Genomic DNA, 24480 nt, shown 5'->3' with positions numbered 1-24480 from the left:
TTAGCTGGTCTCAGACTCTATGTGGTTCTCACATGTTCTCCAACAAAATATCTAGCAGGTAAACACTACTTCCATGGAAGCTTTTTATCAGGCCCTCCCACTTGTTTTAGCAAGATTAAAACTAGGACTGAGATTTACCAAGAAAACACCTCTTAAAAACCCAATAAAACCTAAGAACTACAAAATCTCACCTTGAATTTGTTTTCTATACAGAGATGAACACTCTATCATTCTCAAGTTGTATTTTAAAAATAGATAGTAACTACAGCAAATATCTTTTGACTGCTTCCTCTGTAAGACACTGTGCTGAGGGCCTTACATGCATAATCTTATCTAGGCTTCACAAAGTTTATAACAGTGCTATTATTAATATCTACTTTTCAGATAAGAAAACCAAGGCTTGGATCTTTCTCAAGGCCACACAAGTAGTAAGTGGAGCTAGACTTTAAACCCAGAACATATCACAAATCCTCATAAGGATCATTTTTCATAGATGTATAATATTCTACTGCATCACTGACATTTAAAGATACATGTTTGTTTGTTTTTTTAATTAGAAAGATACCTCCAAATAAGAAATCATGGAACAGATGGCAAGCCTGCACAGGAACGAGGTCACAGATTCCAAATGATGGATCTTTTTCTACTAATGAACCCATCTTCCCAGTTCCCCTAAATGGGGGTGCCCAATACAGCATGGACAAGGAAGGATAAGGGGTGCATGACTGAAGGCTCAGACTCCCAGCTAAGGCCTGCCAGATCCATACACTAGAGACCACCTGGCCTGTGGTGTTCCTTTCTCTTCTACCTTTATTGGCCCCTGTTTTTCTAGAGAAATGGTGGTAGTTTGAATGTATGTTAGGCTGGATTCCTCAGAAAATAGAGCCTGAGACCAAGCTTCTATGCCAGGGCTTTAGAGCAATCCCAGGGAAACAAGAGTGAGGGAAGAAGAGAAATGAGGCAGCAAAAGCAAATGTACGATGGAGTGGGACTGGCTGTGACTTCACAAGAATCATAGCTTCTTGCTCGGTCATACGGGACGTCCCCAGAGAGGTTGTTAGGAACTGCATCACCTCAAAAGCTTCCATCGGAGGAAGTGGTGCTAGCAGAGGGAATGAATCTGCCAGCTCCTGCCTGTTTCTTGTTCCCCATTAGTCAAAGTTCACTCCATGGTGACCCAACTTCCCCACACGATTGGGATGTACCATCTGGTCCCTTCAGCAGCAGATGGGGAGGCCAGATCCCATACCCTGCAGGGTGGTTCTTCATTTGAGTCCAGAAGTGGTGGGAGGAATCCCAGCATGGCCTTGGATGGCAGGATGGTAGAGGCCAGTAGAGCTGGGCACCACTGCATCCAAGAGACAGGTGGAGCTAAGAGAATCTGAGGTGGTACCGAAGCAGAAGCCAATACAGGAAGGTTAAACCTAGGCAGGAATCAATGCTGGTATGCAGTCCCACATACTCAGAACACAGAGGAGATGATCTGTAGGTCTTTTTGAACTCTGGGCTATTTGTGCTCATTGAGTTTCTGCAGGTGTCATAGGACATCACCCATTAATTTCTTCACCCATTCAATAGCATTTATTCAGCATCTCCTATTGCCAGGCATATTCTAGTGAAATCCTAGGGATAGAGAGAGGGCTAAGACCCAGACCCTGCCTGGGAGAGGGAGACAGGCAAACCAAAGATGATCACAATACAGTGTGATCAGAGCTACCCCAGGGGAACCCAGCAGTGCCATGAGCACACAGAGGAGTCACACCTAGCCCAGTCTTGGGGTCAGCGAAGAATAACTGAGGGAAGATGATACCTGGGCAGAGGCTTGAAAGATGAACAGAAAGTAGAGGCATGGGGAAAGGACTTGCAGTATGGCATCTATAAGAACAAAACAGGACAATACAATATGGTCAATTAGAGGGTGCCATTTTACTTAGCCCTGTTTAAATGACTGTGTTAACATGCAAAGCCACTGTTTGTTACCAAAAAAGGGTGCACAACGGACATCCCTGGCTCTTACATTCATCCCCAGACCTCCCTCCTACCTAACCCCACCCCTGAACATCACCCATCACTGACCCCCAACTCCCAAAGTATGTATCAGAGATGGGTTAGGATCTGGAGATAAGGCATGGTATGAGGGAAGATGGGGCTAAGAAATGAGGTTCGAGTTCAGAGATTCAGGGTTAGTGTTAGGAAAGGGGTGAGAGGTGGGGAGGGGGTGATGCAGAGCTGAAGTGATGGTGTCTGTTTGGTACATGACTTAGAACCTTGAAGTGTATCGTTTTTAATAAGTCCCCCACGCCAAACAGCTGTAATAAAGCATAATGTGTTCATACAAAGTCTCGGAGATGAATAAAAACATGTTGTGTTTTCTGAACTATAGATAATCCAGTTTGACTGAAGCAATAAGTCAGATGGAGAGTAGTAAGAGAAGAGGCTGGCAAGACTGGGAGTCAGCTCAGACAGAGCCTTGCAGGCCATGCCAAGAAGGTTGGGTTTTGTCATAAAGGCAATGGAGATCCATCAAACAATTTTAAATGAGGAAATAACATGATTCAGTTGTATTTTACAAAGATCATTCTGGAAGCAATGAGGAAGGTGGATTGGAGGGTGGGAAGACCAGCTAGTAATTATAGTGATCAGGCATTGCAAGCTGAGGGATAAAAAGGGGGGATGTTTTTTATGAGCCATTTAAGATGTAACATCATCAAGACACGGGGAGAAAGTCTATTTGGGGCTCATTTAGATTGAGGGAGTAGTGGTGGGTGGATAAAAAGGATCCTGGAAAACGAGAGATTTTTGTGCTATTCACCAAGATGAGGACTCTAGGGGGAAGAATGCTTGAGGGGTGGTAGGGAAACGATGAGCTCAATTTTAGACCTGATGAGTTTGATGGGCGTACGGGACAACCACATCGAGATGTCTATGGGTCCTGTTAAATAGACAGGTTGAGAGCTCAGAAGAAGTGAGAGGAGCATTCATCACGTAGATTGACAGGTCACCCAGAGAGAATGTATAATATGAGGAGAAGCAAGAACCAAGGGTGGGAAGGTCAACATTTACATGCTGGACTCAGGATAAACAGCCAAGCAGGAGTTCACTATAGATGCCTTCTCCTATAGATGTCACTATAGATGTCACATTGTGGAGGCCAGGGCCAAAGTCAATCTCCCAACTGCAGGGAAACTCAACCTGGTTCGCTTAGAATCAAGAGGAAGACCAGGTAAAAGAGACATTAGTGTTCACTTCAACTAGTGAACTCTTCAGGTAATATAGAGTTCAGGGAGCTCTGTAGGCTCCAGGATAAGACACAGAGAGGGAGAAGACCAAGAAGCATTCGACAGAAGCGCAGGAGTCGTACATTTCTGGATTTCCAGCTTTCTATCACTGGAGGAAGTAAAACCTTCCTCATCTTTCTGCAGCACGGGCTTCACCTAAGATGTTTTACACACTGGTACTTCCACTACATATGCAATTCATCCATCAGGAAGGGGTCTCTAGTTAGGGCCAAGGCCAGGATACACTCTAGGCCTCCCCCAAGAACTTCTTAACCTTTTTTTTTTTTTTTTTTTAAAGAATGACTCTCCGGATTTATTTGAGATATAAATTAAGTCAGAGCCCTTCATCTCTGGGTAAAAACACATACATGCAACATTCTGTTTAATTTCAGGACATCTTTCCTAAGGTCCCTCCATGAATCCCCTAGGGATCTCTGCACTCCCTGCTAAAAGCTCCACCCTAGAACAATTTATCTAGCTCATGTCACTTTCAGACCTTTCCAAACTAAGCAAAATCATTCCAGAGGAGCACAGTAGAAGGAAGCCAGGCACTGTGGCTTCTACTGACCCTGAACTGATAATTCCTTATTTCCATTTTCAGTAATGCAGAGGATATCTCCTTCCCTTTTCTAAGAATCCCTCCCCTCCCGCTTTCCCCAACAAAACAGACACACAGGCATAAAACCAAAACAGCCCAGCCAAACCCTAAAAACTCAGGCTGCTGCAGTGGGCCTCACGGGCTGCAGTTAGAGCCGGGCCCTGGGCTGACTGCAACGTTATTCCTGTGAAGCAGGCCCCTCACCAACAAGAGACCTCCCAGTTCACACTGCTGACGAAGGCAGGGGTACGTGAGTGTCTCCAATGGCCAGAGACAGCGGCAAGGAACAGGGCACACGGGGTGGGTCTGGCACAGTGTGCAAGTTGAACAAGTATCTGTTCACTGAGGGCCGGCCCTGCTTTTGTAGAGCAGGTCTTGGGTTTTGATGAGTGACATTCACTGTTGACACCTGGCACATTTTTATAGATTGTAAATGGAGAGAGCAGATATGTTAGGAAGTATTATGACTTGTAGACAAAATAATCCTCACATTATAAAATGTGAACAACTCAGCACCTTGAAATGGTGACAACACACCCATCTCCACACTCCTAGTGTATTTCCTTCTCTTAAATTTATTTTTCTAATTTTTATTTATCTACCTACCTACTTATTTATTTATTATAAAAGGAATACGCTCTCACTAAACAAAATTTGGAAAATATAGAAAACCAGTATAACCACTGGTGTACTTCTGAAATGATATCATTTCTAAAAATTCCCTTTGCATGCACCTTTTCAGCTTCCCAGGGACACTTCTATTGTTTGAGGGTAAAGAGTTCCTTTGGGTTGGGGGGGGAGAAGCTGTCACCACAGACAAATGGGACAGAATCCTTTGACCTTGTGACTGCCTGGGCTCTCACCTCATGGCTAAGAATTATTTATTCTATTGTTTTTTCCAAGTTGACGGAAATTTCCCACAGTTTATGCCTATTCTCCTTACTTCCTCAACCTGAAAGACCAGAAAGAAAAATTTAATCACTGCAAACTCTTGCCTATTAATTCTTCTGCTTTGGTTATTTCTAATGTTTTCTTTCAGTCCTCACACCACCCACCTCCATCTGGAGAAGGTTTCTCAAAAATTCTAGTAGAGATTTAGACACCAACCACACCGTTACATATATTTGGTCCCGTCACCACTAATAGTAGTATTTCTTTTGGTAGACGTCTCGCTGACAGTAACTCTTGCAAAACAGAAAAGCCACAAATTCGTAACATATAAACCACATATGCAAACACGGCAGACATTCTAATTAGAGAACTGAGAGACAAGACTTCAGAATTGCATTCGCCACATCTCTTGGTTCTTACTGAGCTTTGAGAGTGAGACTCTTATAAAAATTCAGAATTGTATTATTTGCTGAGTGAAACCAAGTGTCTTAGATGCATTTTCCAACCAAGTGTAAAACTCGAATTTAAAACAGTCGGGAGGATCAGTTCATTTATTGGAAAAGAGTGAGAACTTTCTTACCCGGCTCATAGTGGTAAAGAGCACGTATGAGGTTAGCATATATAATACTGAAACACTGACACTGCCAGGGATATCCATTTTTTCCGTGTTTCTGTTTTCAGGTCTCTGACGGCTTGTGCATCTGTGATTCACATACCAGTTGCCACATCTACAGGCCAGATCTGATCTTTGGATGCAGTGTTTCAATTACAGAGGAAGTATAAGTGGCTGACATGTAAAATTTATTGCAGTACCTCCTTGATCTCACTCTTTTACTTTTCATAAAAAGAAGGAAGGAAAATAGCAGCAGTGTGGGTTAAATTAAAATGTGGTTTTCAGTTCAGGAAAAATTCAAAGGGCTTTAAAAATTCCTCACTTCTCACACATTGACATGAACAGGGAGAATTTCACAGTGATAAAGCGATTAACAGCTTCATAGCATTAATACAGCTGCACTTACTGAGCCCTCAAATCTCTGAGATGGGCATTTTTACTACCAGTTCCCATCTCAGGATAAGGAAACAGAGTGTCAGAGAGTAAGTAGCTCGCCCAAGGGCACAAAGCTAGGATGAGGTCAAGTGGTATCTGATCAGAGTCTATTGACTCTGAAGTCCAAGCATTAACAGAACTCAAATGATAAACTAGCCAAAGAAAACACCAGCATTAAGTAGGTCCACACTTCATTTCACACTTGCAAATCGAAGGAAAGAACAAACTAGAAAACTGGAAGCAGCCTGACTCTTCCACTGAAGCTGGAATACCCCGTGGTTCAGCCCTTGGACTCTTCTTTGTCTGCTTCCATTCCTTCACGATGGCTTTGGATCCCATCTCTAGCTAGATGGGATAAACCACCACATAGAGGTTTCCAGCCCTGACTTCTCCCCTGACACCACTGATGCCCACAGAGCACCTTCACTTCAACGTCCAACAGGCCTCTCAAACTTAACATATCCAAAATCGAACAACTACTCTCTGTCCCCCAAAACCACTCCACCAGAAGCCTTCCCCTCCCAGGATGATGGCAGCTCTATCTTTCCAGTAGCTCAGGGAAAAAAAAAAAAAAATCTAGTCATCTTGAACTTCCCTCTTCCTCTTACACGGTTTCTCTCATGTTCATTTTACAAAAAGGTAGTTTACAAACATATTTCTCAAATCGTTCTTTAAAATGGCAAACTCCACTAGTACAGTTAATAATTATTTCATTTGCATGTAACTCATCATGAGTACTTTTACTAAAGCTGTTAGGTGAGCTTTATCCATTGTAGACAATGGAGCTTTATCCACTGTCTACCTACAAACAATGATGTTCACCTACTACTTCGTTTTTATGCGTTATTTGATAAACACGTATGTAACACCTCCTATCTCCCAGCCGTTGATCTCAAAGTGCTTTACAACTCACTTAACTAACTCATGCACTCCTCAAAAGAACTCTATAAAGTAGGTACTATTATTATCCCATTTATTTAGATAAAGAAACTGAGGCACACAGAAGTTAAATAATGCCCAAGACCACACAATGCAAACCTGGACAGTCTGGCTCCAGAGTCCGCATAAATGAACCTACCGTGTTATCTGGCTTTCTTACAGCCAGGACCTACCTCTGCCAAGTGCCCAGCCAGGACTGGCTGTACGTTCTCTGTTCTCTTCGCAGGAGAGAGGCAACCAAATGACAGGGGTCAGAGCCCCTAGTCCCACGAGCACGGTGCTGTGCGTGATGGATGGCGCAGCTGGAGGAGCTGCTGCAGACACGCCCGCCCACCTGTGCCAATCAGGCTGATGTGAGTGACAGAGACGCGCAGAATCTACGCGGACAGATCCCCACTCCCCAACTCACCCCCTTTCTAGATGATACTTTATAACAAAAATTTTAAGGAGGAAGAGATAGGGAAAAGAAGAGAAGGAAGTGTGCTTCAACAGCCCTGCTGATAGTGTGAACTGACGGAGCAAAAACAAGGGCCGTTTCCTCCCACAGGGATCTCCGTGGGTGTGGTCAGAGTGCACAGACAGCCCCTGTTAACTCTTCCCAGCACTTTTCCTTTTGTTTCCAGATACAGTACAATAGTGACTAAGGGCACAGTTTCTAGAGCTAAGCGATTAAAAGAGGGTTCAAAGCCCAGGTCCACTACAACCTTTGACAAACTACTCAACTGCAGCCTCTGCTTGTCTCATCTGTGAACTGAGATCGCACTCTTCCCAACCGTACAGAGCTGAGACAGAAATTAAGTGAGATTATACGGAGTGAACTGCTAGCAAAGGACCTGGAATTAGTAAAACTCAATGAATAATAGCTATTGATAGTGATTTTGATAATTTCGATTAAAAAAGTTTTTCACACCTTTCAACTGCTCAGAGTCTGAAGTGGAGGGAGATGTAGGGACAAGGAGTAATGTCAAAAAAAATACTTCATGTTTGGGACTTCCCTGTTGGCACAGTGGTTAAGAATCCACCTGTCAGTGCAGGAGACACAGGTTCAAGCCCTGGTCCGGGAAGATCCCACATGCCATGGAGCAACTAAGCCCCTGCACCACAACTACTGAGCCTGCGCTCTAGAGCCAACGAACCACAACTACAGGGCCCGCGTGCCACAACTACTGAAGCCCGCGCGCCTAGAGCCCGTGCTCCGCAACAAAAGAAGCCACCACAATGAGAAGCCTGTGCACCGCAATGAAGAGTAGCCCCCGCTTGACACAACTCGAGAAAGCCCGTGCGCAGCAACGAAGACACAACGCAACCAAAAATTAATTAATTAATTAATTAATTTTAAAAAAATACTTTTATGTTTGGCAAAGATACAAGTCAAACTGTATTTCTGACAGCTCTGGGTTCACGGAACAGACAACATTTAAACAATGTATGACTGAATAAGCTATGGATCACCCCAGCCTTATCCACTTAACCACGCTATTATAATTTCCCTCTTTTAAAAACTTACGTCAGGAAAGACAGACAAACATATTCAGTTTCTAAAGCAAACAGAAATAAAATCTGTTTTCATTTAAAGCATCTCACTTTTTTTTTTTTTTTAAAGCAATTAGCTAACTTCAAAAGGCAGCCAATGGAGTGATTCTAGAGTGCTGGTAAGGGTCTGGTGTCTCACTTCAAAGTTCAGGCAGATTGAAAGCCACTGATAGTCCTGCTATACTGGTTGGCATTTGGCATGAAAAGTGCTGAGATTGCTGTTTCATTCAGATGGGAGTGTTTGCACAGACCCACAGCACTGAAATGGTACTTTCTTACAGTGAGAGCCAGGATTAAGCCTGAAAGAGAAGGGTGTAATTATCTCATTCCCAGATTAAAATGAACAAGGACCTCTTGGGGTTACAGTTGAGGGCCTCCATGGGCTACAATAATAGATGGAGAAAATCTTAACTAAATGTCAAGGGCCCAAGTTCTTAGAGCCACCATCCCTATGGAGATCTGCAAAGCAAATGACGCTGGGCACCACCAAATGTCAGGGAGGTGGGATCCGGGGATGTGGACGTGCCAGGGTATTCCTGCATGACTTTAAACAAGTCACTTGACTTTCCCAAGTCATTTTGCAAGTGGAGAGAGACCAACCACCTGCCAGTTTGACAGAGTTTATGATAGGATTAGACTGTGTTTATAAAGTGGTGTGTCATCCTTACCTCCAAAGTGCTTTCCTATTAATAAAATGAAATGTTAAGAAGGTCAGATGAGAGTCCAGTGTTACTCATCTTCTAATGAATCAATGAATGGCTTCATTTGTCAGGAGGTGCAAGCCGTCAGAATATTTGGATTAGATGGTCAGATGGCGGTCAAGAAAGGAAGACCTCAAGAAGCTCAGGCTTCCCTTCTCCTCTCTTACTTGACCCCTTCACTCCAGATACAGAAGTTGAATCACAGTCCTAAACAAGCCTGTGCTGACCATCAGAGCCACTGATCACTTAGGTCCATTTCCTAAACCCCAATGCTCCACCCAAATGCTACTTCCACCTCCGATCCAGTGCATGTGCTCCTCCAGGAGCCTTCCCAGTCCAGGACAACCTCAGAAAGATCCCATCTCTGGATTCACAGCATGCGTACCCCCTTTGATTATATGGCTACTCTTGGCCTCACTGTTGTGTACCTATTATTAATTTTGCATAAATATTATGCCTCTTCTCTCTCAGATTAGAGGCCGCGTCAGAGGACTAAGTATTACACTTTTCTGAATTCCTCATAATGTCTTCCTCGGAGCCTTGCACCTAGAAGATGCTCAGTGCCATTCATATGAAGCCACCTTCCAAAGATTTTACTGGGCCATTAGCAACCTGCCAAGTAGCTTCACACTCCTCATTGTGACTAAATATTGTAAAGAACACTGACCGTCTGTTACCTGTTGGTGAGGCCACCTCAGTGCACACAAGTCTGGGTTGGTGTGGGGCAAGCTGAAGTGACAGAGGTGTACACAATAGATAAAAGATTCACGGGACTTTGAGTTTTCAATCCTGCCCTTCTTTTATCTGTCTAAAGAATTTTGGTTGTTTCTATCTACGTTATTGTATTTCAGAAAGACAACAACAGCACTGGAAATCTACCACCTGAAATTGCTAGACATTGAATATATATATGGTATACATTATAGCACTTATTCAATATAAACATACAGAGAGTAGACTAGTTATCTAGTTATTTAATATGTATGTTACTTAAATATCCAATTTCTGGATAAATGCTAACCAACAGTGAATAGTAACACTTTCTAATGACTATGTTCAGTGTTTTAAGTCCCTCCTGGCTAGTTTAAGTGTCCCTTTCCTCACTGGCTCTCACTCATGTCTAGGGTTTTTGTTTGCTACATCTTTTGAAACTTTAGACCAAGTTTCCTGGAGACCTGAGATTGAGGGAACTGGAGGAGTTCACCGTAGAGTTGACCAAGGGAAGGTAGCACTAAGGCCAACCCTGCAGGAAGAGGGGAAACAGCTGGCCTTCCAAAATTACCTGGACAGGGAAACAGACAGATCTGACCAACAGAGTTGGCCTCAGGCCTGCTGGACAGAGGTTACGGTTCCAAGCTTTCACATCCCCACCTCTGGAGGTACCCAGAATCCTGGGGAATTCTCCCGTCTCCAAGAGCACACCGTTAAGGTGTCATTTGTCTGTCAAATCTCTATTAGGGGGCTTCCCTGGTGGCGCAGTGGTTAAGAATCTGCCTGCCAATGCAAGGGACACGGGTTCGAGCCTTGGTCCAGGAAGATCCCATATGCCACGGAGCAACTAAGCCCGTGCACCACAACTACTGAGCCTGCACTCTAGAGCCCGCGAGCCACAACAACTGAGCCCGCGTGCTACAACTACTGAAGCCCGCGAGCCTAGAGCCCATGCTCCGCAACAGGAGAAGCCACTGCAATGAGAAGCCCGCGCACCTCAACGAAGAGTAGCCCCCGCTCACCGCAACTAGAGAAAGCCCACAGGCAGCAATGAAGACCCAATGCAGCCAAAAAATAAATAAATAAAATAAATAAATGTATTAAATTTATTATAAAAAAACTCTATTAGGAAAAGGATCTTTTCAAATCTCACTCACTTCGCATTATAGCTTAGGCCTACCATGACATTTCTTACTTTATACAAATTTAATAGGCATAGAATTTCCAATATATTCACTGGCCCAATGGACCATTTTACACTCATGCCACCTTGAAACAAATACTGTAACCTGCTAGCTAGCACTCAAAATGTTGACCCTGAAAGTATTTCATTCATTCACATGGTGTCTGTTGGGCAGGCATATCACTGATTATCTAGACCCCAGTAGAGTTCAAACTTTTGTCACGTCCAAGATTGAGAAAAATACAGTAAAAAGAAAACAAACCCTCACTATGCTTTATTTCTTGTGTCATGTTGTACATGCCAACATATTTTCTCCTTAACGTCTGATCTTGGAATGCTCTCTCATTACAGGAATGCTCTCTCATTACAGGAGCAGTGAGTCACAGCTAAGGGAACTGTCACAACTTGCTCCAACCATCAGTATAAGCCAAACCATGGATGACTTTGGGTTCTCAGGGGGTTATTTATCTAGGGGGGTTGATCACAATTTGCATGATCATATGGTACAGATGTTTATTCATGAACGTGACCTCAAAAGAAGAGAGCAATTTCTTGGTCTGACTACTTTAAAATTCAGCCAAATGTCCACCCAGTGGTCCAACCCAGCTCCAAAAGATATCAAAACTGGGATGACAAGAAGTGTAATGGATCAGGATGGGAAATACATTGGCAGACTTGAGTGCAAGGTCTGGAACCAGGCAATGTGCTCGTTGACAGGGAGTCAGGGCAGAATTACAAGGGAGGGGATAAAGCAGCACTTGTACATTTCTTACCTCTCAGAATCTGAGCTTTTTTCATTTCCTCACTGTGAGAATTGCATCTGCAATTCAATATAAACCTAGAGACTCAGTCACTCTTACAGACCCCACTGTTTGTGGCCAAAGCCAGCCTTCAGCAAAACTGCCACAGGGATTATGCTGGGACCTTCCAGATATTTTTCCTCCTTCCACTAGGCCCCTCTATTCCAGCCTTTCCCTCAACTATGTCTTAATTTCTCCCTTTAATTCAGTGGTTTTCAAAGTGTGGTCTCTGAACCAGCAGCATTAATATCACCTGAGCACCCCTCAGAAATGCTCGTTCCCAGGCCCACCAAGACCTACTGATTCAGAGACTCTGGGGGTGGGGCTCAGAAATCTGTGTTTTTTCACGCCCTTTAGGTGATTCTAATGCACCCTAAACTTTGAGAACAGCTGTTTTAGGTGACAATTATAAAATAAGGACTTTAAGATGAGAGAGACATCCATTTTAGGAGACTTGTTAAGAAGACAAGCCACCCAAGTGCCAAATGAGCCACTTCTAGGAGTGGACTCAAGTCATGTGACAGATAGTGAGAGACTTGAGGCTGCTGTGTTAGTCCGAGCCCTCATCATCTCTTACCCGTAAGTCTCACCTATTTCATTCTTCCCACTTTGCTACGAGAGATGTGTGCTCGGCCTGAACATTTGATCATACTAAACCCCAACTTAAAACCCTTCAGCATAACACAATATTGTAAATCAACTATACTTCAATTAAACAATTAAAAAAAAAAAAAAAACTTTCAGCGGCTGTTCCCTGCCCATAGGATAAAGTCCCAAACCCCTGGCACACAACCCAGGGCCCTGCATCATCTGCCTCTAGGACACCTTCCTGGCCTTGTTTCCTTCTGCACTTTCCCTCCGAATCAGCTCTGCCTCACGGTTTGCAGGAGGCTTACGAGTCCCCATACCACTGACATCAATTTTAGCCATGTGACTTACCTTGGCCAACAGCATGAGAACTACTACTTCTAAGCAGGCATTAAGTACTATAATAGTTTTGTTCTGTCATGTTCTCTTTTTCTCCCTTTCCCATAAACAAGATTAGCATTGTCCCAGAAACAGGCTGTTTCTTAAGCCTTAATAGACCCCCAAATGAAGACAGATTAGGAGCAGAATCAAGAGTGACCTACCCTGGACATGCAGAGTATGTGAGCAATAAACTTTGGTGGTTGTAAGCCACTGAGATTTGGGGGATGTTTGTTTATTTTGCCTAAGATGACTATTATAGCACTTCTGATATCCCGTATCCTCTCTATCTGGACTTCTCCCCTCTGCCCTACCCTTCCTTCTAATCCCACCTCAACTCTGTCTGCACAAGAGAACTGCTCATTAGTCTACACTCAGCTCAAGTGTATCCCCTAAGTTTTTTGGGTTTTTTTGTTTTTTTCTTTCCCAGGTACAGCTGATCACTCTCACCTTGCGGACCTCCTCTGCATGCTACAGATCTATAACTACATGCCTGGAACAGTGCTAGGAGCTTTGTATTCATTAGCACCATCCTTAGAACTCGTCCAAAAAAAATGTTTTTTTGAGTCCTCATTTTACAACGGGAGAGACTTTGGCTCAGATAAACAAAGCAACTTGTCCAAGTTTCCCAGCCATCAGCCACAGAGACAGAGTTCTCACCAGGGGTGGGTCTGACTCTGAACTTGGTAATCTTTCCCCTGCCCCACGCATCTCTCTCCCTCCTCCAGCACGAAGCTTTCAAATCCTCCCACTCAGGTGAAGAGAGTAGGTCTCCTCATCAACACCTGAAAAGGCTGGTGAATTAATTTGACACTTGAAAGATTTGCATCTGGAAGTGGGCTTCTTACCCTCTGAGAAGATAATCACTATCTCTTAAGTGGATGTATTTATTCTAAGCCTCCTGGCAAATGCGCTGGAGACCCTAGGAGAACTGGGGCACTTTGTCTGTGCCCTTTCCCCAGGTCCCAGGTTATGGGGGTAATGTGGTGGAAAAGACAGGTTCCCACTAGCATCACCCTAGAGAATTTTTGGTAAGGTCCTTTTGGGTTTGTTAGAGGGTAGGAAGCAAGTAGCAGAAGGCACAGAAATCCAACAAGTCTGATACACATTGATACTTTAGCTTTTAAAAAGACAAATTCATGGAGTGAAACGTTTATTTGACTTTTCAAATTAAACAAGGAAAGTGACACAGTGGCAAAGAACTGAACCAGACCACCCAGGTCAGAAACGGGGAAAAAAAAATCGCCTAACGTGGGAAGTGCAATTTTGGGTTTCTATGAGCTGCTGGCATTTTGTTGTGTGGTTGGGCTGTTTGTTTGTTCTTCCTTTCTTCTCTCTCTCTCTTTGTAAACTTTACTTGTTTAAGGCAGGAGTAGGAAGAATAAGAACCTTCAAAGTTTCCCCCCAAATCAGCGATATTAATGAAAGATTCAACAAAGTACCAAGATATTCTTTTCACAGAATATTCATACCATTTTTTTTCGAATGTTACAAAGTTTTCTGTTACTAATTGGAATCCATTTATCTCTCTCACCATTCCAATGAAGCAGGTTTTGTTTTTTTTTTCAATCCCTCAAAGGATATAGGACCTTTAAATGATACCATCCTTAACATTATTAACAGTATTTTTCCCCTTCCAGTGTAAAAAGCTGTTCGGAGCTCCAAATAGTCACTGGGCCGGTTTGGACAAGTCTGATTTACTCTTTAAAAGACCATCCACTCCATGTATTAAATACTAAGAGCCAGCGTTTATTGAGTACTTGGCTCTGTCCTGAGTGTTTTTCAGCATTGGCTCATTTACTCCTCAAAACAACGCTCGCTATCAGGCAGGTAAAAGCATTGTCGTGCTTTACAGATTAGAAGAGTGAGGCACACAGAGCACGAAGGACCTGCCTAAGAGAAAAAGAGACAGGCAGAAGCCACTAGCTGCACAAGAGCACAGTTAATGATTCACTCACAGTCCTCGGGCAGCTCATTTTAGTAGAGGCTGCAACACACGGACACACACACCACATCAACTCTCTTCATCTCAGCGAGAGGCGGGTGTCCTGCAAATTGCTTGGCAACGCGAGGAGGAAACTCCATCCAAAGCCCGGGTCCGCCGGGTCCAGGCCGCCTCTGGGCGCTGTCCAGCGGGCAGCGCGCCTGAGAGGCCAGGCTGGGGTCCTGTCTCCGGACAGCCCGAAGGTGGGGCAGAATGCCAAACCGGGATTTCTGGCGCAGGGGGGCGGGGGGGGGGTGTTGGGGGAGAAAAGCACCGTCCGCAAGGACACCTGTTGTCGCCTCCCTTACTCAAGCCAATGAAGACGTCCCGGGGACCCAGATCTCGGGGAAGACGCCCACTGGCAAACAGCGTCTGTGTATGAGTGTGGGTGTCGCAGGTGTCTTGTCTTCCCCCACTCCACCCCCGCCCGCCTTAGGCCGACTCACCTCACTCCCTCTCACCCCTGGACGCCGGCGGCTGGTGGAAACGCGTCTCCCGGGGGCTCCGGCCGAGGTAGGCGCCGGGGCGCTAGGGGCTCGGGCAGCGCCAGCGGCGCTAGGACCTAGCGGCCAGCTCGCCCCCCGCCCGCTCCACCTGCGGGGCCCCTCTCCCCGGGCACGCTCGTCCTCCCCGTGCGGGGCGCGGGCTCGGTTACCTGTGACGCCGCCCGCAGGGTCCAGAGAGTCGGCAGGAAGGTCGCCGCGGCAAAGCGGGCTGGGCTGGCCCGGGGCTCCCGGTCCGCAGTGCTGCTCTCGCCGCCCTCCCTCCCAGGCAGCCCTGCCGCCCGCTCCACAGTCGGAGCTTGCTCTGCGCCCGCCAGCGCCCGGCGCCGCTCCCGCCGCTCCTGATTGGCCGCAGCGCGCGCCCGAGCTGCGCCCTGATTGGGCAGCCGGGAGCCGGGGCGGTGGGGCGGGCCGGGCGCCGACTGGACCTGCTCCCGGCGACCCTCGCACAGCAGCCTCGCGTCTCCGCTGCACCCAGATGCCCCAATCCAGACGCTGAAACCGGGATCCTTCCCCTCCGCGCGAGTGGAGTCCAGGCACGGGGCGGAGCAGAAAGCGTTGTTGCGAAGTAGCAGGGGGATGGCAGGGGGTGGAGATCGCCTAGGGTGGGAGACACCGTGTGTCAAGGCAGGACAGTAGGGATCATTGCTTCTCCGGTGTCGCTCCTACATGGGGTTTTGACTTCATGTTCATTTAATACTTTTACTATAAAAAGGGCGTAGGACGCAGGGCAGTAGCTTATAAACAGTGGGCGCCAAATTGTGTTCGTGGACTCAAATCGTACTTGACACGCAATCTTTTGTGGTGCAACCAGAGCTTGCAAAGAGTAAGCGACTTGTCCAAGGTCCTAATCACGTTAACAAATTATTAAGGACGAGAAGGACGACTAGTTCTTCCTTTACAAGGAATTTATACCTAGCTAGGGAGACGAGCCTGAATAATAATAATAACAGTAACAACAACAACATCAACCCTAACGTTTCCATGACGCATATTATTTGCCAGTCACTTTTCCAAGTACTTTACGTATATTAATTCAGAAATACGGGAAACATCTGTCATAAGGATGTCCACATGTCCCGTGTGGACAAGTGACATCAGCTCTGAGTATGGAGAGATTTTCATCAGGAAGACACACTCAGTAACTCCACACTGCGATGGAGAGGCGCAAGTTAGAATGGAGAGGGATTGTTGGGAGTAAAATTATTCCCATCTTCATTTCTTCTTCCATTTCATAGTCTTTAGTCCTCCCAATATTTTCTCCCACCTGCAATGAACCTTTCTAAAGACTAAAAACAACCACTGTAAATCAGGGTGCTCCCAGAACTTTGTTCTACCACTCATAAAAGGATGCCCCCCAAAACACCCAGATAGACAATGAGTAGAAATACATAGTAGTTTCTATTTCAGGAACTTGGTTGCAGTAATGTCTTCTTGACAGCAAGTATGTAACCATTTTCCTGCAGGTATTTCCCCCCCCCCCCGTTCTAGCTTCCTATGTTGACAGAACCCTTGAGTGAGAAATTTAGTTTGATAAAGAAGATAAAAGACCCTAGTGAAAACCAGCTTGACCCATTCTAAACAGCCTGATTTTTGCCCTCGTGTGAGCTGAAAGACATTTACTTTGAGGAGCCCAAGACCCCTGGAGGAAATTAGGTCAGTTTTCTCCAGTTTATATCAATGGACAATCAATTCACTTTGTATTGACAAGATGTACTGGGCATAGGTGAAGCCTAAGCCTCACCTGGTAAAAACCTGAGGGCACAACAGACTGTATGAGGAAGTTTCTTTCACCAGCATCCCTCCCCAAGCATCAGTTCCTCACTTTCCATGGCTGTGGCTTTTGCCAAAGCAGAAATTCCATTTGGATTGGTCATACTGTCACTCCAAAGAAGAAAGGCTACTTCGGGCAAAGAACTAGGCTGACCCAATATGATTTCTTAAATGGATCAACCCTGGTATCATCACACTAAACTCAGCCCTCTGGAAGGATAAGTGGAAGAAGAATCTGGATTCCATCACATTCACTCTGGAATCTTCCTGTGGGCAGGAACTCTTTATGTATCCATCTATGCCCTGTGTCATCTAGCAAACGGCTTAGCTTAGTTCTAATTCCTGTGTGGCATTTCTTCCCTGGCGACTTCTACTTAGCACTTGAGACTCAACTAATGTAGCTCTTCCTTCATGAGGCCTTCGCTAACTCTCCCAGGCAAAGGTAGTCATCCCCTTACCTGTGTTATATCCTCACTACAGCATTCTAGTTCCCATGGCTGTCGGGCAATGGGAAGTAATAGGTATTCAATAAACATGAACTGATTGACTAAAATCCCTGACAGGTTACTAGGATAGTATTAAGGAGACTGGGGCCACATCCCTATCCTGGTCAACAGGGCATCCTCCAGTTCCAAACTGAATGGATATTTAGTGTGGGTCAAAGTGATCATCCATCCAACCCAACAGTGAGTAGGGAGTTTCTGTATGTCAAGCACTATCAGGGAAAGAAAATAATAGTTCTCTCTTAAATGTATGCAAAATAAAATGGTGCAGCTGATTTAGAAAACAATTTGACAGTTCTTCAAAGAATTAAACATAAAGTTACCATATGACCCAGTAATTTTGCTCCTAGGTATATACTCAAAAGAATTTAAAACATATGTGCACACAAAAATGTGTACACAGATGTTCATGGCAGCATTATTCATAATAGCTGAAAAGTGCAAACACCCCAACGTTTATCAACTGATGAATGGATAAACAAAATGTGGTGCATCCATATGATGGAATATTATACAGCTATAAAAAGGAATGAATACGGATACAGTACATGTTACAATATGGATGAACCTTGGAAACACTGTGCTAAGTGAAATAAGCCAGACACAAAAGCCCACATACTGTATGATCCCATTTAGATGACATTTCCAGAATGGGCAAATTTATAGAGACACAAAGCAGATTAGTTGTTGCCAAGGAGCCGGGGGAAGGAGAAATGGGGAGTGACTCCTTCATGGATCTGGGGTTTCCTTTTGAGGTGATGAAAATATTCTGGAATTAGATAATGGTTATGGTTGCACAACTTTGTGAATATACTAAAAATCACTGAATTGTTATTTATTTTTTTTTATGTTTGGCTGCATTGGGTCTTCGTTGCAGTGCACGGGCTTCTCGTTGTGGTGGCTTCTCTTGTTGCGGAGCATGGGCTCTAGGCGCGCGGGCTTCAGTAGTTGTGGTGCACGGGCTTAGTTGCTCCGCGGCATGTGGGATCTTCCCGAACCAGGGCTCGAACCCATGTTCCCTGCATTGGCAGGAGGATTCTTAACCACTGCGCCACCAAGGAAGTCCCTGAATTGTTTTTTAAAAAAAGTCCACACCATGCATTCTGAGAGTGCAGAAACTGTCAATGAAGGGAGTGTCAGTTAAATCCTAAAGTGTAGTAGCTAAAAGTATAAACGTGTGGAGAAACAGAAAAGCCTGTGAAAAAAAGCTAAAAGTCAGATTGTCTTTCCCCTCACGCTCTAGCTTTCCACAACCCAGAGGAGATTCATTCCTTAGATCTGTATTGTCCAACTGAACATTCTGTGGTAATGGACATGTTCTCCATCTGAGCTATTTATTATGAAAGCCACTAGGCACATGTGGCTATTGGATACTTGCAATGTGGTTAGTGCAACTGAAGAACTGAATTTTAAATTGCATTTAAATAGCTACCTGTGGCTAGTGGCTACTTTACTGACAGGGTAGCATTTGCTGGTTTAGAGGGCTAGAGCCATCTTCACTGGCAGTTTGGAACAACACTGGAAGGCATGGGAGGGGGAGAGTCTATGTCTTTATGTCCCAAAGTCCAGCTCAACACTATACCCACTAGAAATCCTTCAATACCATCTCACTCTTCCCAACCTCCTCCCTTCTATGAACTCAATGAACTTCAGTCAAATACAGTGTTTAGTTTTGTCTTTGTGGCAAGGTGCTTCCGTTCCATAAATATTTATGGACCAAGCGCCCTGTGGGATTCTGGGAAGAGAAAGGTATGTAGACAATGTCAGCCAAATTCCCAAGGGTTGGTCTTGACAAGGATGAAAGGATGAAGGGACAAGAGAAATCCCTTACAAGGACCTGGTTCCTTTCCTCCTTCCCTCCAACACCTCCTACTCCTACATACACATACTCTTCAGGTGGGAAATCTTGCTATTAAGATGCTGAAGTGATGCTCAAGAATCTTTATTTAGATTTCCTGTTTCCCACTCAAGCCTTTTAACGTCCTTAACTCCTTCAATACACCTTCCAGTTCATGTTGCTCTTTCCCTTCTGTGAACTTTCATTGAATTTGAAATCAATAGAACGTAATGACTTTCTAAGTGTTCTTCTGTAATGTGGTGTCCCCACCGCAAGATTCATTTGTTACACAAATGTTTATTGAACTCCTGCTTATTTTTGTGCCAGAATAGTCCCAGGGGCCATGGATGAAAAGAAAGACAGGGTCACTGGGCAGCTTAGAGCCTAGTGAAAAGACACACAAAGAAATTGTTCTACAGAGTTTGGCTTAGATGTGTAAGAAGGTTTACTGAAAGCACAGGACAAGGAACAAATGAGTATACATAGAGAAATCAGGGAAAGTTTCTCAAAGGAGGTGACATATGAACTGAAGGAATTTGAAAGATGAATAAGAGTTTTTAAAACATTTTTTTTAAAGTAAGATTTTTTTTTCAATGAATTTGGTTTATTTTTGAAGTGTAATTGACCTACAACACGATGTTAGTTCCTGTTACACAACATAGTGATTCGATATCTCTATACATTTCAAACTGATCACCATGGTAAGTCTATTATGCTATGTCACCATTACAAAGATATTACACAGTTATTGACTATATTCCCCACACTGTATGTAGCCATATATATATATATATATATAATTATTTTAAGTTGCTGATCTCTTAAGATCAAACGAATTTTTTTTTCACACACACACACTGTATTTTATTTTTACAAGAGATAAATAGACTGACACCAAGCATTGTAAATGGATGACCACAACAAAAGCAACAATGATTGCAATTACCAAACATGAAACACACTCATACTATGTCATAATATTGACATTCAGTCCAGTAATCCTCCACTGTAACAGCTCCTTTACTTTGCAGTGAAAATTGATTTGTATATTTTTTGCCTCTGAGTCCTTGTGGGATTTTTTTTTTTTTATTCAAACAGAAAGTCACAAAAATTATAATCATCCTCATCAGTTCACTCAGTCCCATGTAATTAATTTTTTTTTCATCTTGATCTTTTGTTAACACTATTATGAGTTCATCAGTTTTCCATTAGAGTTCTGAAAATGCTTATTCATTCAGTTCAGCAGTATAGTCAGTTACCAGAAACCTGTACTTGTCAGAGTCTTTTCCGTGAATTCCTTGAAGATGAAACCCTTTTATAGGAACATATTTGCAAAAGCATCAGAGTACACCCAGAACTGTCTGTAAATGACAAAAGACTTTAAAATGACCATGGTTAAAGATTTGATGAAAGTTCATAATAATTCAATTGACAAGGAAATTTAGTTATTTCTGAGATATACATTTTAAAGTAATAACTAGAATTATGACTTATAACATTATACCAGAACATATAAGATTTTTAGAAATTTCATGTAATGTCTGAAATATTTATATTAACATATTTCCATACAAATAGCCCAAAGAAAGTTTAGTATTAGTTGTTTTGTTTGTTTGTTTGTTTTTTTATACTGCAGGTTCTTATTAGTAATCAATTTTATACACATCAGTGTATACATGTCAATCCCAATTGCCCAATTCAATGTTATTTTTTTTTAATTGAGGTATAATTGACATACATTATATTAGTCTCAGGTGCACAACATAATGATCCAATGTTTGTATATATTGTGAAATGATTATCACTTTTTAAAATGTAAGATGCTATTTTTTTCTTTACAACTTTAAAAGATGTTTAACTTATTTATACTGTCCACCTCCCAAAGTTGGATTTGAGGCAGTATGTCAAGAAAAGCTCTGGGGACCAATGTTTGAAAGAATGCATTAACATCAAAGTCCAGCTCAGCATCTGTGACAATGGTTTGCATTGCTAACAATGCAATTAACTGGACAGTCACTCTGGCTGCCCTCAAGGCTTAATCCTGAGAGCAAAACAAAATAAATATGTCTCTCTAATCTCAAGAAGTTTTAAATGTCTCACCTGTACTATTGCAATATCCTTCTCGTTGGTCTCTTGTGTTTAATCTTATTTTCTTCTATTCCAATGTATCCTAAATTTCAGTCATCTGTGTCCTACCATCTGTCACCATTCTTGCAGATGTACCTGATTCTCCATGTATCAGCTGCAATATTATATACTTAACTGTTTCTTTAAACTGGCTCTCATTTTGCTCAACTTTATTGAAAGGGAATTTTTGTATCATTGTCATCAGTGGAATACCAGTACCAGTTGCCATAAATAGAACATTGACCACAAAAATAGTACAATGAAAATAAAACCATGTTATCTAATCTTAGCTGGATACTGTTGGCTGCTCAAAGTTCTGAGTTTGAGGCCCTGCTTTTTCTTTGCTAAACACTGCTCTGATGCATTCCTCTCAGAGCTATCAGAATGATCTAACATGTAAATGCTATCAATTCTCTCTCTTATCCAAAATCCTTCAATGGCTCTTCATTACCAGGTCTTCTCTTGAACTCCAGGTTCTATTCACTACATTCCTAGAATGCGATCTCTTTCAATGTCAACCACACCCATGCCTGCCACATACCGCCCAGAGGGGAGGGGAGGATGCATGAGAAGAACAATCTCATGCACACCATGAATGTCCATCCCTCGTCTATACAGCTTAAGATTGATCAGGGAGAGCACGATGTCACCACATTGATCAGAGACAAGAGAGGACATCAACCAGAGAAGCCTGTTGGCATTGTGGAGCAATGGGCTGGAAAGCCCCAGAAGGAAATAGGGATGATCACCCTGGAGGACTGGTGGGGAACCCATGGAGAGGAGGGGGTCACTGCCCTGGGTGCCCGCACGGAGTAGAGAATGCCTCAGATAGACCAGAGGCAGCACCAGAGTTGGAATATTGCCAGTCAAGACCAATGCAGGGGCCCACACATGCAGCTCAAGTCAAAATTCGGCAGTGAACTGTCAGTAGCCCAGAGCCCTGAACTTATCCTGCGTATGATTTGAGTGAGACATCCAAAATCAGTATACCAGGACCTTTCTGGCAGCCCATCTTGTGCAATCCTGAAAAACAAATAGCGCACAGGCCGGTGAAGCAATCCATGTTCCAGACCAGCCTCCTGGCTGGAGCATCCAGCCACAGGGTACCAAAAAATCCCGGCAGCATGAATCTAAGAGTTCCTTGGGGCTCTGCTCAATTCCATGTGCACACAGGGAGCCCAAGAGTGCTTACAAGGGGAGAAGTGGGAACAGGTGGGGACTGACCCAGGCTCAGGGTACCCCGCCCAGATAGCACTTTCAGCCCCAACCAGTCTCAGGCACAAAACTGAAAAATTGTGAGGAAGGCATTCCAAAACACAGGACCCTGAGGCCTGGAGCCTGGGTGAGCACCCCATTTGCCTGGTCTAAGGACGGTACTGCCAGTAGCATACCTACTTTTGACTGTTGAGGTTGAAAAAGTCATATACTGGACTAGTTTCTCCAGCCTCGCTTGTAGCTAGGGATGGCCATGTGGCTTAGTTCTAGCCAATGAGATATAAGGGGAAGTTTACCAGATGGGGAGGAGGGAATGTTTGAGAAAGATTTTCCTCCCTGATATAAATGAAAGCCTCTTTTTCAGCCCAGTCTACTTTCTTCCTTCTTTTAATATGCTTTTCTAAAGATGAGATACCTGGAGCTGTGGCAACTGCCTTGTGTTCACAAGGCAACAAACCTAAAATAAAGCCAAAAGCCAAGGACTAAAAAGCAGAAAGAAAGAGTCTAGCTCCTTTTGCTGTCATGGAGCATCATACCTTGGGACTTCCAAGACCTGGTCGGAAGATGTGTCATTCTACCATGATCAGCTTGCTGAGACTCAAATGAGACTATACACCTGGGAATCCTTCATAATCTACGCGATTGCATAGAGATATTAGTTATTTTTATTAGTCCCATTTGACAGATAGGAAAGCTAAAAAAGAGGAAAATTAAATGACCCTCCCAAGATAAAGAGGCACCATGGGATTTTTGTTGAGAGGGAGAACTGATTTCAGACAGCTTGGGATTGACATCCAGCTCTGCCACCTCCTTGATGTCATCCTGGGTTGGTTCCTGAGCCTCAGTTCCATATTTATAAAGTGGGGATAATAATATACCTACATCAGAGGGTTTAGGGGAACATTAAATGAGGAGATGCCTATAAAGAATTTAGCACTGTGCCTGGCACATGGTAGGTGCTTGACAAATACTTAATATTATTATTATTTTACTACACAGATATTTGTAGCAGAGCTACAGATCTCCTGGATCTCAGCCCTGCTCTGCATTAAAAGTGAGTTATGAGAAAACATTGTTAAAGGGAGATTGCCAGAGGCTGCAGTGGTCTGTCAGAATATCTGGCATTTGAGAGGCAGTACAGCAGGTGGGCAAGAGCACAGAGTTGGGAGCCAGGAGGCTTGGGTGTGAATCTTGGCTAGGTCACTTAATAGTTGTAAGACCCTTGACAAGTTATTTAGCCTCTCTGTGCCACAGTTTCTTCACCTCTAAAATGGGTACTTGTGCGGAGTGAATGGGTTAATGTGTATCAAGTGTTTAGGGTGGCGGCTGGCACATAGTGTTAGGAATTACTATATACTATTCATATTATTATTTTGAATTATTTTAAAAATTCAAAATAAAGTTTGTTCTTGAAAATCCCAATGGGCTTTTATTTCAAGATGATTGGGGGGGAAAAAAGAGCACAAAGCTACATCTGATGTCTTTGTGGCTTTACCTGTGCTGGCCCCTTTGCCTAAAATCCTCCCTTTTTTTTTTTTTGGGGCCCATAAAACCACTACATATTCTCCACTCCCCCAGGGCCAAGACTTACTCTCTCATGCTCCTGTCCCTCCAATAGGACTCATCTCTCCTTTTTACTCATCTGTGTATCTCCCGATGTCCTCAGTAAATGTTTCTTCAATGGAAAGGTGAAAGAGAGTAAGGGGGATGATTTTAAACTCTTGTAGTTTGCAGGAAAATACAGAACCATAGTTCTTACTGGAACTTGTGTCTCCCTCTCAAGAGATGAAGGGATTGTCAGAGGACTTAGGCAGGTGGGCCCTCTCAACACTAGGAGGAAAAAACACCAAGAATAACAATCTAATCTTTAACAGGAAAGAGCTGCAGCCC

The 24480-nt window shown here is 43.7% G+C and overlaps 1 protein-coding gene across 9 annotated transcripts in view; it reads right to left on the bottom strand.

Annotated features, from left to right (window-relative positions):
- The window catches only part of STON2 (stonin 2), a 158930-nt gene extending 138892 nt beyond the window's left edge, over positions 1-20038 (bottom strand). For 5 of the 9 annotated variants that reach the window (XM_082384678.1, XM_082384687.1, XM_082384686.1 and 2 more), the window contains exon 1: positions 15288-20035. The gene's annotated coding sequence lies outside the window, so the exon portion shown is untranslated. Of the gene's footprint in view, positions 1-15287 lie in introns of all 9 variants that reach the window. The other 4 variants (XR_014242464.1, XM_082384683.1, XM_082384685.1 and 1 more) reach the window with 4 other exon arrangements.
- Positions 20039-24480: the final 4442 nt, after the last annotated feature.

Source organism: Balaenoptera borealis (assembly GCF_965194805.1).
Source record: "Balaenoptera borealis genome assembly, chromosome: 3".
NCBI classification, from domain to species: domain Eukaryota; kingdom Metazoa; phylum Chordata; class Mammalia; order Artiodactyla; family Balaenopteridae; genus Balaenoptera; species Balaenoptera borealis.
The sequence above is the reverse complement of the archived record's forward strand: the minus strand, read 5'-3'. Positions and strand labels throughout refer to the sequence as shown.